Here is a 19,967-nt window from a genome sequence, read left to right as displayed (position 1 = left end):
TAATGCAAACACTCATCAGCAGACCCGAAGATGATCGATATCATAGCTGTTGAACTTGGGATGAACTGCAAACCTTACCATTAAGAACGAGGACACTCAAAGGTAACACTCGCAGTTGTAGCCACAGTCCCTGCTCTGCCACTTTGTGACCAGAAGCTGGTAGATCAAGCCACCTCTCTGAGCCTCAGTTTTCTCATCTGTCAAGGAGGGATTATGATACCTGCTTTACCTGCCTCACAGGAGGTGAAAATGCCTTGGCAAAAGTATTAGAAATGCAGGGATAGACAGATCATGAACACAGAACACGAATGGCTTCCCCCTCTCAGCAGAGTACAGCTTTAATCGATTAATAAGCATTTTTAAGTGCTTTCTGTGTGCCAGGCACTACACTAAGCAATGAGGATACAAAGAAAAGCAGAAAATTGTCCCTGCCTTCAAGTAGGTCTCCATCTATTGGGGGAGACAATATGCTGACAGCTCCATACAAACAAGAGATATACAGAGCAAATGAAAAGTAATCTTACCGGGGATATAACACTAGCAGCCAGATGGTACCATTGGATAGATGCTAGTCCTAGGTTCAGGAAGACCTGAGTTCAGATCTGACCTCTGACACTTACTAATGACCTTGAGCAAGTCACTTAGCTGCTATTTGCCTCAGTTTCCTCATCTGTTAAATGGATATAATTATAGCTCCTGTCTCCCAGGGTTGCCATGAGGATAAAATAAGAAATGCTGTGAAGTTCTTTGCAAATTTTGAAGCAGTATATCAATGCTAGATATTAATATTACTGTTACTGAGTTTCATCTGAGTGAATTAGAGTCAGGCCCTGTAGAAATCTTTGTGTCATCTGCAAATCTGCTAAACATGACAAGTATACCTTTGTGTGTGTCAATGATAGCACTCTGCTAGGGACCTCCTCTCACATTTCATGGGACTGGTATATCATAGATCTAGAGTACCATATGTGCCTCTGACTCTTATCCTAAGTGCCTCTGACTTGTCTCAGGTCGCTCAGGTATTGTGGGGGTGAATTTTAATCCAGACCCTCTGACTACAGAGTCGTGGCTCTTTCCTTGGTCCATTAATGGCTACTTTGGGGGTCTCATCCTTCCCCCAGTTCTAGAACCATCCAAAATGTTCAATCTCCTAGCCTCCATTTCTCTGTCCTGTCCATAAGAATAGCATGTAAGCATTCTCAAATGCTCTGCTAAAATCTAAGCCAACTCTATCTGTAGCTTCCCCCCCCCACCATCTACCAGTCTAGCAACCCTGGAAAAAAGGAAATCAGGTTAGTATGGCATGATCTGATCTTGGTGGAGCTGTGCTGGTCCTTTGTAGTCACTACTTCTCTTTCTAAATGATCCCTTCATCCTAATCACAGTCACAGTCTCAACATTACCCCATCTACCCTTCGTTCCATTTTTAAGCCATGAAGCAGCCTGCTGCCTGATGGAAAGTGAGCAGAATTCTGAGAAGTAAGCCCTGGATTCAGAAACAGGTTCTGATACTTAGTAGCTGAGACCTTGGACAAGTCCATTGACCATCCTGATCCTCAGCTTGCTCATCTGGAAAATGCAGGGTATTGGGCTAGATGACTTTTAAAATCTCCTCAATTCTAAGTCTACATAGGATGATTTTATGATACTTTCAATACACAAAGATGCTGAAACCACAGAAGAGCTTGGACGCCCAAGGATTCCTTCCTCTCCCATACCTGTCATTTTTTGTGCCTGGGTTCTCAAGAAGGCAAGGGAAGCAGGGACCTAAAGGCTCCTCCTGACTCCAGATCAGGCAGTCAGTCAAAAGCCCTGCATGAAACCTTGCCTCATTAGCTGTAAGGACCACTGGTTCTGGAATCAGAGGATCCTGTGTTACTTCGGGAAAGTCATTTAACCTCACTGGGCTCTGGTTTCCTCATCTCTAAAATGGTGATAGTAACATCGGGAAGCACAATCTCACAGGGTGAGCTGCAAGGGTAATAAAGAGACTGGCTATCGAGGGGCCAGTCCTTAGAGCGTGCTCAGATTTGCCTTTAGAGATAGGTTACATGGGATATGTACAAAATATATTCCCTGCCTGGTTCCAATCTAACATGTGGAATGTGAGAAGCCTGTTTCTAGCCATGCATGACTTAAGAGCTAGGAAGAATTGATTACTCAGGAAGAGCTGAGGCAGAACCAAGTTCGCATATAAAAAGGACAATCCACCGCCAATCTCTCAGTCTCTGGTTTTTTCTTCCTGTCTGTAAGCGAGGCAAGAATTGCCATCAACTGCTGGCTGGAGCAAGAGCGGTTGTCAATATGTGTCTGGGAGGACATCTCTCTTTTTCTGGTGTTTATTCCTTCCCAATTTCAAGTGAATGAGTATTCTAAGAAGGTAATGTATAGATGACCATGGGAGTTTGGGGGAGTCAGAGGTCCCATCAATCAGTCAATATTTATTAACATCTACTATGTGCCAGGCACCGTGCTAAATGCTAAGGATACAGAAAGAGGCAAAAGACAGTCCTTGCCCTGGAGGAGCTTATGATGAAAAGTTCTATTGATGAATGGAGACAGCAGTGGTAGTCACTGGAGCAGTATTGATTTTCAACAAAGGGTGCACCTTTTTATGGAAAGATGTGGAAAGACAGTCACCCAAGGACACTCGTGACTAAGGATCATGACCCCTTGTGATAGAAACCTGCTGGCTACAGACTTGAGAAATGTACCGATCCTTAGAGCTATGTCCAACTTTCCAAGGATTCCATAAAGAGGGAAGAAGACTTTCAGAGACAGGAGTTGGTAGGAAGCATTCTCTGCTCATGGGCTTTGCTACAATGGTAGCAAAGTACCTTTGAGTTCACTCTCCTTAGATCGTGTTTGTGCAAGGACAAGGTGCACCCCAGTAATGGAGAGGCGATTGTTTTTATGGCAACTGTTATTACTAATATTTTCTTGGTAACTTTTTTTCTAAAACTCAATGGAATTCAAATGACTATGATTGATAGTGGGCAACACATTGGTGGGGGCTCAGAAGTTCCAGCTCTAGTGACCCCAAACCCTGAAAGTTACCCCTAGACACTGAGGGGAATCAGTCATCACTGCCCTCTGGAAATTGAATCTGCTAGAAATCAGTTCAGGGAGTGGGCACACACATAAAATGATAGATAAATGTGACTTCTCATTTACTTTTCAGGGTTTGTTAGCCTGAGAGGCAGTGGCCTTTTCAGTGGAGCATCTCATCAGGCAGCCAGATGGATTTTCAGATCAGGTGCCCCACCAATGGGTGAAATTTCACCTCAGAACAGACCAGGGCTTGCTGTGGGAGTTGCAAAGTCAGGAAAGGATATCTCTGAATGCTTGATGTGCTTCTCCCACCTACAGCCTTCAAGGCTATCCAGCAGCCAGAATATCACCTGATCCTGGTCTTCACAATAATAATAATAAAGTAGAAGTAGCATGCCCTAATGAGTAGAGACTTAGCCTCTGAGCCAGGAAGACCTCAGTTCAAGTCTCGTCTCCACATAGCTGTGTGACTTTGGACAAGTCACCTACCCCTCAAAGTCCCAAAAAACTCTCTAAAAAGGTAAGTTGTAGATCAGTCCTTAATCTGCATTAATAGAAGAAATTCCTCACCAGGAGCTCTCTACCCCAGTGAAACCACAAGTCTCATAAAAATATTTCTAAAATCATATAATAGCTCACATCACATAGCATTTTTAGTCTCACAAAGCCTCTCAGATAAAATAATTCATATGAGTTTCACAATAGACCTATGGAAGAAGGTAATGCAATTATCATTATTTTCTACTTTACAAATGAGGAAACTGAGTCACAGAGAGAGGTACTGGCTTGTCCAGAGTCACCAAGCTAGTAAGGAGCTATCCCAGTGCTTCTTCTTCCATGACACATAGCCTAGAGGAGAGGAAAACAAATAAACAAGTTAAAAACCCCAGATTCTGTTCCAAAGGCTGGATTTACTTCCGTCTCCCTGGAATGGAAGATTTCGATCAGAACAGCATGGGGAACAGGAGAGCTAGGGGATGCCAACCAGAGGACAAAATTGGGACACCAGAGCCCAGGCTGACAGAAGACCCAGCATTCATTCCTTTGGGGAAAGGCAAATCATTTTGGACCATAAGGAGCTTCCCAAGGGGCCTAAGGAAATGAAGCATTAAAGGGTGGAGAAGGAAGAAAGAGAAGACTCAGCAAAAATTGAAGCCCTCTCATACCCTGCGTTTTCCTATGAATTGCCTCATTTTAACTTCACAATGACCCTCTAAGGTAGACAGAGCAGAAATTATTGGCCTTATTTTACAGATGGTGAGGCAGCACCCAAAAGATCTGGGTTCAAGTGCTGCTCATAATACATACTGGCTGTTCCACCAGAACACTCAACCAATCACTCCACCAGGCCTATGTTGTTTCATTTGATTCTCACAACAATGCAGGGAGGTGGGTAATATTATAACCCCCATTTTACAGCTGAGGAAACTGAGACAGACAGAGGTTAAGTGGCTTGCCCAGAGTCAAACAGCTAGTCAGTGTCTGATGTCAAATTTGAACTGAGGTCTTCTTGACTCCGGGTCCAGTGGTCTAACCACTGCACTGCCTAGGTGATTGGATTGGATTGGAAAAGCTCGGCCTAGATTATAGACTCATAGGACCATAGATCTGGAGCTGAAATGACCCCCAGAGGCCACAGATGAGGAACCGGAAGCCAAGGGAGAGTGTCGTCTCTAACATACCTCCTGGCGCCAAATAATGGGATTCTGTGACTGTCTTCTCTCCCAGGGGGTAGAGGACAGTATTGGACACACAGGGGAATCAGGAAAACCTAGCTGATAAATTGATGGAACTTGGCTGATGGTGACCCTTGCACCCTCCATCCATCGAATAGCAGGGACCTGACGTTGGTTCTCCAGATAATGGTTTCAGTTCTCTGCTTCCCACTGGCTGTGTGGACAGGAGAGCTAACCCTGCCATAACCCAGTCTGAACACTCTGCCAGCCTCTAATGAATGTCCTGACGCCAGAGGGGAGGGGGAGGGGGAGTACCTTAATTGAGGGGGGCTTCCTGTGGTGCTCATCATGACACCAGCATGAATCTCCATAAGGAAAGTTTCTGAATCCTCCTATTGGCCCATTTATTAATATTAGCTCTTCTTCAGTGAATCCAACTCCTCCTTCTCACCACCATTTGTTCTAGCAGTTGTTTGTTTAATGTGTGCAATTCAATTAAGACAGAGATGACTTTCCAATAAAAATCCCCAATAAGCCCTCCCCCCACACATACACCAGCCCCCACCACTCCACGCCACCAGCTCTGGGAATAATCAGGTTTAATTGCAGAAACCAGCTCTACCAGCCAACTCATCTGTCAAAGGATGCCTCCCCCACATCTAGGCAGGATGCTCGGAGGCCAAGCAGTGGATCTTGCTGTTGGGGGAACAAAGGGGTCATCTAAAGAAAAAGTTCTACCTTTCAACTAATCACCCTCTCTTCTACCTAAGTCAGTCACTCTCTTTGGAGCCTCTAGAGGGACTGAAAATAATGAGTCACCACCCGGCTCCCCTAAATAGGACACCATAGGCTTCATACCCTCAGTATTTTTACGCTCCTTGGATAAAGTATTCATTCCCTCTGTTTACCTTTGCCCATACTCTGCCCTGACCCTGGAATGTTTGCCTTACTCTTCCCCACCTATCTAAATTCTATCTATTCTTCAACTAGAGACACAAGCAACGATGGAATGGGGAGAGATACAGAAAGAAAATGATGAAAACATGAGCGCCGGTTTAAGCTAGCTGGTACTAGTGCTGGATCTGGAGTCATGAATTCTGTTCTGAGTTCAAATCTGACATCAGATTTTTACTAGTTCTGTGACCTTGGGCAAGTAATATGACATCTGCCTCAGTTTCCACAACTGCCAAATGGAGGTAATGATGGCACATACCTCTCAGAGTTGTAAAGATCAAATGATATGATATCTGTAAAGCTCTGTCAACCTTGAAGTGCTATAATAAATACTAGTTAATATTATTATTAAGTTCAACCATATAGGACTATGTGACTAAGCTGTATGTCCATAAGCTACCTGCATGTATAGACTGGGTCCCCTGAGGTCCCCATCATTATATTAAAGTAGCATTGCAATTTAATGAGCCAATAGTGTGTGGGTTGTGGACAAGACACTCCAGAGTAGGGTACTAGAGGAAAGTAAACAGAAAAATCCAAAGTCTCAAACGAATAATTTTTGGAGAGGAAATCCCTAAACCATTGGGAGAAGCGTGGGAGGTGGGAATGGGTGACTATCAATGAACTCCAGGGAGCTTTCCATTGAGGGACAAATCTATCCCAAGGGATCCATGTTCCTCTGAGAAGTTTTGAGAAGTTTTGAGAGTGGGTTACTGTCCCCTGGAGGCTTTGAACCTTCAACACAGAACATACAACTTAACTTATTACAGAGTAAATACCTATGTGCCATGGTGTGTTATTCAAGTCTGAGATCTCGAGGAACAGATAAAAAGCCTCAAATTCATTTGATCTAATTCAGGCGTTCTTAACCTGGAGTCCAGGGACCCTTAAGGGATCTGGGGAAAGATTTCAGGGCATCGGCGAATTTGGATTTGAAAGAATTAATTACACTTTATTTTCACCAACTCTTAATTGAAATTTAACATTTCTTCCAATTATTTAAAAACATTATTCTGAGAAGTCCACAGGCTTCATGAAATTGCCCAGGGGTCCATCTGATAGAGAGACAGAGAGAGAGAGAGAGAGATTAAGAAACCATGATTGAACTACAGCATTCACTGATTTTTAAAAAAATCAAACACTTGCTAATACAATATGAATACAATGGGACATGTGCATTTCATTTCCTACTCACTGGCCAGTCCAAGTTTGGGTCTGGCTCTGTGCAAAGCAGTCAGATATATAACCATCCCTAGGAAGTCGACTTCATCCAAAAAGTAGTAGACCAGGTGGCCTGCAATTGTTAGGTGATGGGTTGTTCTATGCTGGAGGTAGACAAAGGGAAATGAAACCTTCTGCAATTATAGACCATAATCACTTTTGAAAATACCAATCATACCTAGATCAATTAAGGCTCAAAACGAAGTTGAGTAGAATGTGTTTGAGTCAGAAGCTGCACTCATAGATGCTGTTACTGTCTACATGTCCTCCCTTCTCTCTCTAGGGAAAGAGGTGCAACTTGGCCAACTGATGGTTTTATGGTCATACAAGAAGGGGTACTTCCTACTCTATGTATAAGACTTTAGGCAAGCAATTAAACAATAAGCATTTATTAAGTGCCTACTATATGCCAAGCACTGGGAATACAATGAGAAATGTGAAATAGCCCCATGCCTCAACAAGCTTAAATTCTCTCTGGGGAGACACATACATAAAAGTAGATAAGAGGTAACTTTTGATGGTTTAGGAGACAGTAAGCTAGTGTTCACTTCACCTATTTCATTATGCTTTCACAGAGAAAGTGAATTCTAGGTACAATTTTGAAATCAATGTCAAAGAGAGAAAGATGGAGATGGAATGGGGTAGCTAGGTGGCACAGTGAATAGAGTGTCAGGCGTGGAGTCAGGAAGATCTGATTTCAAATCCAGACTCAGACACTTACTAGCTGTATGACCCTGGACAAGTAACCTAACCTCTATTTGCCTCAGTTTCCTCATTTATGAGATGAGGGTAATAATAGCACCTATTCCCCAGGGTTGTTATGAGTCTCAGATGAGATAACAATTGTCAAGTACTTAGTTGGCCCATAGTAGGCACCACATAAATATTATTATTTATTATCATTATATGTCTGAGGCTGGATTTGAACTCAGGTTTTCCTGCCTCCAAGTCCAGTGCTCTATTCACTACAACATGGAAGGAATACTAAGCTTGGAATCTGAAGAATTGGGCTCAATCCCACTATCATTTACTAGTCATGTAACCACGAGCAAATCAGATAACCTCTGAAGGGCCTCAGTTTCCTCATTTGGAAAATGAAGGGATGAGACTAGATGATCTCTAAGCCCCTTCTGGCTCTTAAACGACACATCCTATGAGATGATCCAAATCTGGAATGGACCTCCTCTGCTGCTGGTCTTCCCCTTCACTTGAACAAAGGCTAGATGATACTCATCAGGTCTGTTGTAGACAGGATAGTTGTAGCTAGAAGAACTAGAACTAGAGGGTCTTGGAGGCTCTTTCCAACCCTGAGATTCTTTGATATGACTCAGGGGTCATGGGCAACAGTGGCTTTGGGATGAGCAAAGAGTCCAGTTACCAGAACTAGAAACAAAATGTCCGGATGAGCCCTTATTTGTACTCCTGGCTGTTCAGCTCACAGCTCTGGGAATTAAAAAAGAGCTCTCCCTTACCCACAGAGCTGAACTCATCTTTGTGTAGACATACCTAATGACTTTCAGTGATTTGTAATAAAGCAGATTTAGAATCCAAAGGCACGAGTACTACTGAGTCATTTGGGGTCAGTTACTTTTCCACAGAGAGAAATTCTATTATTTGGTCCCAGATTGAGCCCAACACTAGCATCTAAGATTTAGAGCTGGAAGGAGCTCGGTGGTCAAATAGTGCTGTAGTCCTACTTAAGTGACTTGTCCAATGTTACCCAGGTGTTCAGTGGCAGAGTCAGCATCTGAATGAAGGTCCTCAGACTCCAGGTCCATGTTCTACTAAACCACACTGTCTCCTTCAGACTGACACCTAACCCCAATCTCAGACCAACCGAAGCCATGGACTGAATACAAATCCTTGACACAGATTGACACCAAAGCTGACCTCAGTTACCCATTTCCCTGGTCACAAAATAGCCATTAACCCTGGATACATATTAATCCCTTAGCCCCATCAAATATCTCATACAATCATGAAATTTCAAGCTAAAAGAACAGAGAACAGATGGTAGCCTTCTTTGTGTGGTTATTAAATATATATGTACACACACACACACACATATATAAATATCTGTCTTATTGGAGGAAAGCCTTTAAGGTGATATTTTTTCTACCAAATGAAATGCTTTTTTATATTCAACAGGCAATATGTTCAATTTGATCTCATATTCTTTATAAGATCTCATAGTCTCTATATCTTTAAACTAATGTGTAAAGATAAATGTGGTCCACTGGGAAAAATATCACTTGCAAAATTCTCTCTGTTTCTTCTTAATCCTCTCATCAAGGCTGCCCTTAACGAGCATTTTGTATATACAGGAAAGTAGGCATGCGGTTCAGTAGTTGCTCTTTTTCTATTGATTACACACACACACACACACACACACACACACACACACACACACACCTTTTTTGGTAGTACTAAAATCTAATCCATCTCCTTTGTCCCAACTTTATTTTCTTCAGTATTATCTCTATATTTTCTCTAAATACATCTGGGGCTGTCTTTTTAGAGACCATACATGGTGGTTCCACTTCCCTTAACAGTAAAGAGTTTATCACAAAAACCTTTGCAGATCTTTTCCATCTTTTGTCTATTTCTTGTCTTCCTTCCATTGTCATCCTTAATATACTCTGGATGAATTGTACTTACCTTGGTTTCTCACCAAGATTTCTTTAAACTTTTTTCCCTCCACTATTTTTCACTATTTTATGAGATCTTGTCTCTCATAATATTCACTCATCCTGCTCTGTAAGATTTTCCAAATAAGTTTATATTCTAAGCCAGTGTTTAAGTCTGCTATATCCTGCTGCTTGGCAACTTAGTCAAGTGTTTGCTGACTAAGGTGTTTTCAGGTTCCTCTGGTCTCCTCATTATGGAACTGATTTACATCAGTTAAATTACTATAGGAAATTCTTGTAATCAGTGCTTGTGTCAGGATTTTGTAAGAATCTCTGAAATGCGATTTATTATTGTTGTGATTCATTCTGGGCCCACATGGATCATGCTGACATTTCTCTCCTGCCTCTTAATGATGACCACACAAAACCACAAAATGCTTCATATGCTGTTAGATGTGATCTATGTAGTGATTGCTTTTGCTTAACTTTTCTTTCTTCTTTGTTCAAGGGAAGGGTAGGGAAGTCAAGGAAGATTATTCAGACATGAGCATCATGTAAAAACAAAGGGTATCAAGAGAACTTTTGAAAATATATTACAGTGCTATCATAATAACAGCATACATCCATGCCGTGCCTTAGAATGAGTGCTAGATTCAGAGTCAGATAAAACCTGGGCTGGAATCCTTCCTCCAGTGCTTCCTACTTACATGACCAAGAGCATGCCATTTGACCTTTTAAAGGCTAAATTTCCTCATCTCTGAAATGGTCACAATAATAATAATGCCTATACCATTATTACCTTATTAGACCTTTCTTGGTCCAACCAGCTGCTAGTGCTTTTTCCTTCTCGGAAATTTCCTGACATTTGCTTTGTATGCAGTTTGTATTTAGTTATAGGTGAACATGTTGCTTTCCCTCATAGAATGCAAGCTCCTTGAGGGAAAAGGACTATTTTTGTCTTTGCCACCCCAGTGATTATGACAATGTCTGACACATAGAGAGCACTTCACAAATGCTGACTGATTGTCATGAGGAAAAAAGTGAAATAATATATGTAAAGTGTCTAAAGTCACCTACTTGTTGGTTATTATTTTCATCATTATAGTAAATGTCAGAAGCAGGATTCAAACACCAGTCTCATTCATCTAGATAAAGAATTTATTCCATACAACTAGCTGCAGAACACAAACCCATTTCAGGGAATCCTGAGGTCCCCAGAGGTAACAACAGTGACATCCAAGAAGCAGCACTAGGCCTGCATCAGAAGGCTAAACATATCCAAGAACCAATCAGTGGGCATCGTCTCCCCAGATCTCTCACAACCAGGCAGCTGGCTCAGCATACCAGGCAAATTCCAAAAAACCTCCCAGCTCAGAAAAAACCCTCTTAAGTAAGCAAAATCTCTAGGGTTCTTTTCTGCCTGCCTAGAGAAAACACCTGCAGCTTTGGGCTACACTCTACCTCTCCTAATCTTAGGTTGTGTTCCAATTGGGAAATGGCTAGATCTGGAACTGGGGAGATGTTAGGCTAGGCCAGAAGATGATGGAGGAGGAAAGGGAGAAAGAAGAGCAGTACAACACAGGTAAAGAGTGTATTATTTGGAGTCAGAGGACCTGAGCTCAAATTCCAGTGCTGTGTGACCTTTGGAAATTAGCTTTAACCCCTCAAGCCTCAGTTTCCTCATTTGTACGATGAACAAATTGGACTAGATGTAGAAACGTTGGTAATTCAGGTCTTCTAACCCCAAAGTCAGTGGTCTCTCCACCGCCTCTTTAGGGCTGCTCTTCTTTATTCGCCAAAACAGCCTCCAGGATAGAATTCCCCCATGGTCACTTTAATACAGGGCTCTTGGCTCTCTCCTACCTTGAGTCAGTCAAACCCAGACAGTGTCTTCCCCAATAACAGGATACAAGTGCTAGAGACTGCAGAAGCCATGTCTTATAAACCCAGTATGGCAGAGTCCATGCAGGTTTGTGCCTGGGCTTGGATGAGGACAAGGCAACGGTTCATCCTAGGCAAGGTTTCATGGTTTTGTTCTTCCCTTAACCAACTCTCCTTCCAAGGAAAGACAAAGAGAATTCTCCAAAAAAGCCTGTTTTTCTTCATTGATGTGTGCCCGTGAGCATTATAATGTCCACCATTCACCCTAGGCTTGGATACTTTACTGAAACACTTGACTTATCACAAAATAAATGCCTACTGACTGTGGAGAGTGACATTTTCAAGCATGAAAAATATGTACATTTATAAAAAGTCACATGAAAATTATCCTGCATTGAGTGTCCCTGCACTTATATCCTAAGCAGCTGCCTACATTCAGAGACACAGAGCTGGAAAGAACCTTAGAGGTCCTCCAGCCAACCCCCTCATTGTATAAGTGGGGAAACCAAGGCCTAAGAAAAGGGAGTGACTTACCCAGGGTTACGTGGTTAGCAAGGAATACAACCTGCTCCTAGTCTGGCGTGAACTATCCAGATAGTGACCAAATAACACATCTGTGCTAACCAACCTCCTGTATTCCCAGTCCTGTGCTGGGGGCAATGAGGAGGAGGAAACATGGTTCCTAGCCTATGAGAGCTCACTGTTTTATATAGGAACCCTTCCAGCCAAACAGGTCTCTTTACCATCCCCCAAACAGGCCTCATCTTTTACCTCCTCCATGTTTTACTCTTATTGCTCCCTCTACCTTCTTCCATCTGTTTAATGAATCTTAGTTATCCTTCAAAACCTACCTGGAGTCTCACTTTTTCTGGAAAGCCTTGCCTGACCACTCCTAGCTAGGAGAGTCCTTTTCCTCCTTGGAATTCCCAGTCACTTGTCATTTACTTTGTCTTGTATTATTGAGCGCATCCTATTCCTACTACTAATTTGGTTTATTTTTGTTCATGCCAAATCTTACTACACTTGAAGCTGCTAGCGGGATAAGGTCCACATCTTTGTGTCCCTCACCATGCCCAGCAAAGGCCTGGCATGTGATAAGCACTCAGTAAATGTGATGGATGAACAAATGACAGCCTAGGGTAAGGAAAAGACAAGAGTACAAGGCAGTGTAAGTTACAGATAAGTCCTAATAGTATTAAGGGCTGAGAGTTTAGGGAAGGGATAGATCGGAGAAGACTAGAATATTCAAGAAAGGCTTCCTGAAAGATGTAGGAGTCAAAGTTGGACCGGGAGTCAGTTTAATTCAGTAGGAGTTTCTTAATCACCTACTATGTAAGAGCCAGGAAGATCTGGGTTCAAATCCCACTTTGGATGTATACTGGCTGGGTACCTGTGGGAAAGTCACTTAACATTTAAGTGTTCTAGGAAATTCTCTAAGACTATAAGTGGCAAAGAAGGTGTCCACCAGCATTGATGAAGAGAGTTTCTCATACAGGAGTTCATGATATCAACAAAATCACAGGTCCAGTGTCTATTCCTAGCTCTAACTCTATCCATATTCCTATGTGTGAGGCAGTATTTCTACAAGGATGAACAAGGCAGGCAATCTCCAACCACAAGAAATCATGGGATCATAGGATTTAGAGCTGGAATCCACAATCCGATGTCTACTCCGACCCCTTATTTTTACAGATCAGGTTAAATGATTTGCTCAGGGACACATCACTGACCATATTATAGGGAAAGTAAGGCAGGAAGACAAATAATTGTAATGCGTATTGGAATGTTTAAGTTCATGACAGTACAAAGTATTATGAGACATCCATCATGGAGAGACTACTTCTAACTGAGGGAATTAAGGAAGATCTTAAATAACAGTTGGCCTTTGAGCTGGACTTTCAATCAGTCCCTCAATAAGCATTTATTGAGCACTATGTACTATGATGTACCAGGCACTGTGCTAAGTGCTGGGGATATGAAGAAAGGCAAAAGAGGGTGCCCACCCTCAAAGAGCTCAATATATTATATATTATATAATGGGGGAGACAAAGCAGAAGCTAGGTACAAACAAAAGAAGCGATAGATGGCATAAACTGCAAAAAAAAATCAACAGAGGGAAGACACTATACACAGTGGAGAGGGAAAGGCTTCCTACAGAAAAAGGGATTTTAGCTGGAATTTGAAGGAAGCCAGAGAAACCAGGAGGCAGGGATGAGGAGAAATTGTATTCCAGCCATAGCAAATGGCTGGTGAAAACAGCTGGAGTCTCGTGGAAGGTATAGCAAGGCCAGTGTCATCAGATCACAGAGTACATGGGAGTGGTGAGGAGGGAAAGAAGACTAGAAAGGAATGATGGGAAGGATTTCTCCAGGCAAAAATGGGAAGCATGTGAATCAATGCACAGAAGTAAGAAAGGATGTGATTCATTTGTTCTTTCATTCAACAATTACTTTTAAGGCTACTTTGATCCTTTTAGCAATCCTCTGGGGTAGGTGCTATTATTATCCCATTTTATAGATGAAGAAACTGAGGATGATAGAGGTTAAGTCACTTAGTTTCCGAGGCAGAATTCAAACTCAGTTCTTCCTGACTTCAAATCTAACATGCTAGCAACTATACCACCCAGAGCCAAGGGCATTCCAGAAGGCTATGAGGAAAACTGAAAAGAAAAGATGTTTGGAAGACTGTGCATCATGTGGGGAGGATGGACAGAGGGAGCCGGCTTGGCCAGAGATAGCCCGGATTCTCTTCCCTGTCCTTTCCACTTTGGGTCAGCTCATCATCCTCTTTACCCTTCTCTGAACCTCTCATTTCTCAGTGACTGGCTCAATTCAAATGCCTATTAGCATTTTAAATATGGCCCACAGTAATGCTCTGCTTAGCTCCTACTTGCCCCGCTCCTAACCTTAGTAGATAAGTCCATGTGATTACACTCTACAGAAAAGTCCCTGCCCTTCTCCTCTCCTCCGGGACCAAGCCTCAGGAGGAACAGTAGAAGTTTATTACTATTAATACGAATGATCATGGTAATAACTAACACTGATATGACATTTTAAGGTCTGCAAAGCTCTTTACAAATATCTCATTTTATCATAGTTTAATACCCTTTAATATAGCATATTAACATATCATCTTACATATCACATATAATTCTATATAAAATATATATCATTTTTAATAATAATTTTTTCAGGAATTCATAGAATCACTGGATTCTGAGGTAGTAAGTGCCTACTATGTGCCAGGTACTATACCTCAGCACAAAGAAAGGCAGAACAAGTTCCTGCCCCATCCCAGCCCTCCCCTTGACCATGACTTCATAGATAGAGCCTTAGGGGCATAGAGAAATGCAGTGACTTGACCAGGGCATATAGACAGCATGGCTTGCAGCCAGGAGCTGACCTGAGGTCTTCCAGAGTCTGAGGTCTGCTGTGTATTCATTATGCCACTTGGCCCATTTGAGTACCCTGCCAAGAAGGTTGGCTCACTCTCTCCTTCAGTCATAGGAAGACTTTTCACCAAACCCTTTCACACTCAGACAAAAGGGATTGATAATGGGTGAACTGTAAATGGGGCAGGTGATATGTCATCACTTTGGGGCTTCGTAAGGAAGCCCTTGTAAATGAATTGGGACGCAGGTGACAAAAGAGGCTGTGACCCCCTCCAAGTCTTGACCTACCCCCTCCCCATGACTCCAGAGATTACTAATAATAATAATACATCACTAAATGCTTATCAACTAACTGACCGACTAAAATATAGCACCTTAAGGTTTATAAAGCACTCTACAAACATCTCATTTGATCCTGACAACAACCCTGGGAGGTAAGTACTGTTATTATACACATTTTACGAATGAGGAAACTGAGGTAGGCATAAGTAACTTGCATAGCCTTAGTCACACAGCTGGTAAGTATCTGAGGCTTGATTTGAACCCAGGTCAAGCCCTCTTATCCACTGCCCTTCCAAGATACCAAATCCAAGGGAGTTGTCACATAAAGCTTAAGTGATTTACTCAGTGTCAAAGATGGAACGTATGCCCAGTGCTTTCTGACTACAGGTCTATGCTCTAGCACCTTCTAATTCAGCTTGCTGAGGTAGAAAGTGTAAGTGCACTTTCTTGGCATATTCCCAGGCATGCCTATTTGCCACAGTCAAAACCAGAGTCTCCAGCTCATAAAGAACAAATTTTTCAAATCAACCCTTCCTTCACAGTCCTAATCTTTCAGAATAGGTCAGACCTGTGTCACTGTGCCCCATGTTCCCAGAAATTAGCTCCCTGTCCTTGTGTCTCAGGCTACAAGTAACTAGTAAGACTTCAGGTATCTCGTTTCTCCACAACTTGGTCCAAACTTCCAGGTCCCCAATTCCTGATGCTTTAGCTCCATGAAAAAAATCATAGCTCACATGTCTCACTTGATGGATCGCCTTCTTTACAATATTCTTGTGAGTTGAGCAGGATAAATATTGTAATCCTTGCTTTTCATATAAGAATCCTAAGGATCACAGAGGTTGTTATTGGCTCTCAGTCACCTAGCTAAGGTATGTATCAGTCAAGATTCAGACCCTGAGCCTCTGACCCTAAGTTCAATATTCTGGCCATGATGTCCCATTGCCTCTCAGCCTCCATGATACTAACATTTGGACTTCTGCTCATCACCTACCCTTGCCAAACTTATATAGACACCCCAAATCTGGCCCTACATTCCAACGTAAGTTTACAGCATTTAATCTCACCTATCCTGTCATTTAATGATCTTCTGGTCTGGGTTTTATTCATCAGATTCATATTCCTATGTGTCTGTCCTAGCTTGATGGCCCCTACCACTATGGAGCTACAGTATATCAAGACTCCCAGATTTTGCCAATGCCCCAGGACTCTTCCTAGATGGCTAGTCCTGACCTCTTGGCCCCTGTCCTAATTACACCACCTGTCATCTTGTCCTGACAAGGCCTTCATGAAAACAGTTTAAATCTTTAAGACCCAACATTTATGTTTTCCAATATCCCACTCTATCTCCATCTGTCAATATGTTTCAGTCTGCAGTTGCTTTTATTGGGAAGAGTATTGGCCACAGACATGTAGATACTCCCATGAATTTTCTTATGGGAGCTGGTGTTCCCTACATTGGTATAGAATGTAATATATCCATACTTTCTTATTCTTTTTTTGCACTTCAGGAATCATTTTATCGATCTTTTCACAGAAAACAGGACTTTATTTGCCAGGAAGGATGATGCCATCGTACTTCCGCTGGAACCAGCGCATGGCTTCCTCTTTACCAATTCCGTGTTTGGCCCCAATGCAGTCTGTCCTATGCTTCTTGTCTGCAGTGCTGAACCTGGGCCTGCCCAGCACCACATAGAAGTCCAAGCCATCGATGCCAATGCTTGGGTCATATTTAATTCCCAGATCACTATGCTCTTGGATCCCAAAGCCAAAGTTGCTGGTGTCTGAGAAGTTATTTTCCCTTAATTCATATTCTCACACCTTTAGTCCCTTCTCCAGAATCCCTTCAGCTTTGCCCCCACAGACTGTACAGTGAACAGAGATCTACTTATTTCTCCTGATGTCAGAAGACCTGACAGTATGGCAAACTTTGGAGAACGCTGGGGTTTGGCCTGTGAGCTGCTCCAACACTTTGGCTGCCCAGGTCACTCGGTCTCCACTCTCCCCAACACAAATGTTGAGGCAGAGCTTACTGATGTGCAGTTCCCACATGGGGTTTCCTTTTCACCCTGATCTTGCGCCATGGTGAAGAACCAGAAGCATACTTTCTTCTTCTTATCCCCATCCATACAGAGGAAAGGCATAGTCTCCTTGGGGAGTACAGTAGTCAATGATGCTGTCAGCAACATTTTTAGCACATCTGGTGGGAGGCTGGCCATGTGCCTTCAGAAGAGGTGGGATGCGGGAAGATTTGAGTAGGAGGGAGAAGGAACTGGACGGATTATCAAGGAGCTGTCCCATAGCTGATCTAATGCCTGCCAAGTAGTAGTAGCATTATTACCAACAGGCTTTCCCTTTTCTATGTGAGGAAACTACAGCTACAGTTATCCTCTCAACTATGGTTGCCAAGCAGAGAATCCACAAGATTTCAGCACTTCACAGATTCCATACTGAGACGGAATGCCTTTCAGAGCTGGAATCTCTTGGGTTCCATTGCTAAGCAAGTTGCTAACACTCCTTTAACCTCCTCTAGGTCACTGAGTTGCAAATCTGGTTTTCTCTTTCTGACTGATAAGCCAGTACAGGAAGTAGGATCAAAAGGACTCACAACCTATATTCCTTAGAAACTGGGGGAGGTTGCAGTTTGGAAATATGTAGTGAGAGTGTACACTGCATGTCCTATCTTGTCTTATTAAAAAATGTCTCAAATTCTATTTAAAGTAAATTTCCCTTTTCATTCTGTGATGTCATGTGATCAATTCTGGGTTTTCAGGGATATTTAAAGAAGAAAAGAGAGACTCATGAGGAGATTCCAGATACTTAAATGTGGGAATGTGGAATGACATATTTCCATAAGTTCCCCATAAATGACCTACACATGAGCGGTAAGCTTTCTTTTTAATCTTTTTATATCAGTACAGTACCGAGGGTGGCCATCTGTTGTCACTCATCCTCCTTTTCTGCCCATCAATGTCTTGGCTAATGCCTTTTGTGCCATTTCTTGAGCACAAATCATCTTTGGCAGTATTCTGCAGCCTGTTTACACCCACCATACAGCTTTCCATTGCCCTTTGGGTCACTTGCAATTTTGATTTGTACAAGATCATTGTGTTCCATGCTTGCCACAGAACATCAGAAAAAGAATAGAAAATCTGAGCCATCGCAAGTTCTTCTCACCTTCATTCATTCAACAAGTCTCCACTTAGCACCTACAGCAGTGTGTTATGCACAATATAAGGCACAGTAGGACAGGATTAAGCTGGAGCATCCACTGGACATTGACAAGCTGAAAAGGGGAAGGGGCAATGAGGATGGTGAAGGTACTGGAGGAAGAATAAGGCAGAGGAGGAGGGGAGGGAGAAGCAGCAGCAGCAGCAGCAGCAGCAGAAGAAGAAGAAGAAGAAGAAGAAGAAGAAGAAGAAGAAGAAGAAGAAGCATTTACTTTACTTGCAAAACATATGCTAAATCATTTGATCGTCATAAGAAGATTAATTAAAGGAACTTGAATTGTTCATCCTGGAGAATAAAAGACTTAGGGGATACAAGTATTTGAAAGTATCAAAGAGGGGTCTGAGTTGTTCTGCATAACTCCAAAGGACAAAGCCCAGAGGTGGGAGTTTTAGAGAGATGAATTTGGATTGACTATAAAGACAAATTTTCTATCAATTAGATCAATCCAAAAGTGGAATAGAAAGAGGCAGTATGGGGCAATGGATAGAGAACTGGCCTCAGACTCACAAAGACCTGGGTTCAAATCATGCCTCTTCCATATGCTGGCTGTGTGACCATAGGTAAGTCATTTAACCTCTAAGTGCCCCCCACCTGTCTAGTAGAGAAAGTTCCTCACCATAAGCTCTCTATGCCAATGAAATCAAATGTCTGATCAAGAAACAAACAAACCCACAGTAGAATGGAAGATAGTGGCTTCCCCATCTCTGGAGGTTTGCAGCAGAGACTGTTTGGCCACTACTCTGGACTGTTGTAGAGGGGATTGTTGTTATTCAGTTAAGGGCTAGAGCAGGAAGCCCCTGAAGCCCCTTTCAGCCCTAAGATTTTGGTGAAAACCACGTGGTATAGACAATAGGTGCCATAAGAGGAAATAGGAGGGGGAGCTTCATCTTGGCTGGCCTTGGCAGGGAAGATTTCATTGACGAGATTGGCCCTGGGCATCAAGTGAAATGGTTTGTATTTGCTAAAAGGGAAAGGAGCGGGGAAAACATATTTCAGGTACAGGCAACAAAAGCTTAGAACAGGAGGTAAGCCAAGCATGGGGAGAAGGGGAGAGGAATAACGAGGAAACTCCCACTAAAGAAAAGCGTGTGGTCTTGGGAGTAATGGGAGATAACATTAGATAGGTAAAATAATAACAACAGTGCATTTAGACAGCACATGTGAGGCATGGCTCTATGCTCTCTACAAATATTATCCTATTTGATCCTCATGACAACCATGGGAGGTAGGGGCTATCATACCCATTTTACAGCTCAGGAAATTGAATCAAACAGAGGTTAAATGACTTTCCCAAGGTCACACAGCCATAGTAAATGGTTGAACTTGAACTCAGGTCTTCCTGACTCCAGAGCTCTGATAGAGTGGGACCAAGTTATAAAGAGCCTTGAATGGGAGGTTGAGGAGCCCTGAAGGCAACCGAGAGCTGCTAAAAGTTTTTTGAACAGAGGATTGACAGCAATTGGTTTAGGCAGATTTTTCTGGTAGCTGATGCAGGATGGATGAGAGGGGTTAAATAAATACTGGAGGTAGGAGCCCCACTAGAAAACTAATGTAATAAGCCAGGTGAAAAGTAAAAAAGACCAGGATGGAGGCAGTGGGACAGGTGACGGATCTGAGAAATGTATCCCAGGAGTAACCCACATGATTTGGTGACTC

At 42.6% G+C, this 19,967-nt stretch overlaps 1 pseudogene; it reads right to left on the bottom strand.

The window, feature by feature from the left end:
* Positions 1–16,628: 16,628 nt before the first annotated feature.
* Positions 16,629–17,164, bottom strand: LOC118830337 (annotated as a pseudogene).
* Positions 17,165–19,967: the final 2,803 nt, after the last annotated feature.

This window comes from Trichosurus vulpecula, chromosome 8 (genome assembly GCF_011100635.1).
Source record: "Trichosurus vulpecula isolate mTriVul1 chromosome 8, mTriVul1.pri, whole genome shotgun sequence".
NCBI lineage: Eukaryota > Metazoa > Chordata > Mammalia > Diprotodontia > Phalangeridae > Trichosurus > Trichosurus vulpecula.
Note: the sequence above shows the minus strand (reverse complement) of the source record. Positions and strands in the feature narration are given on the sequence as shown.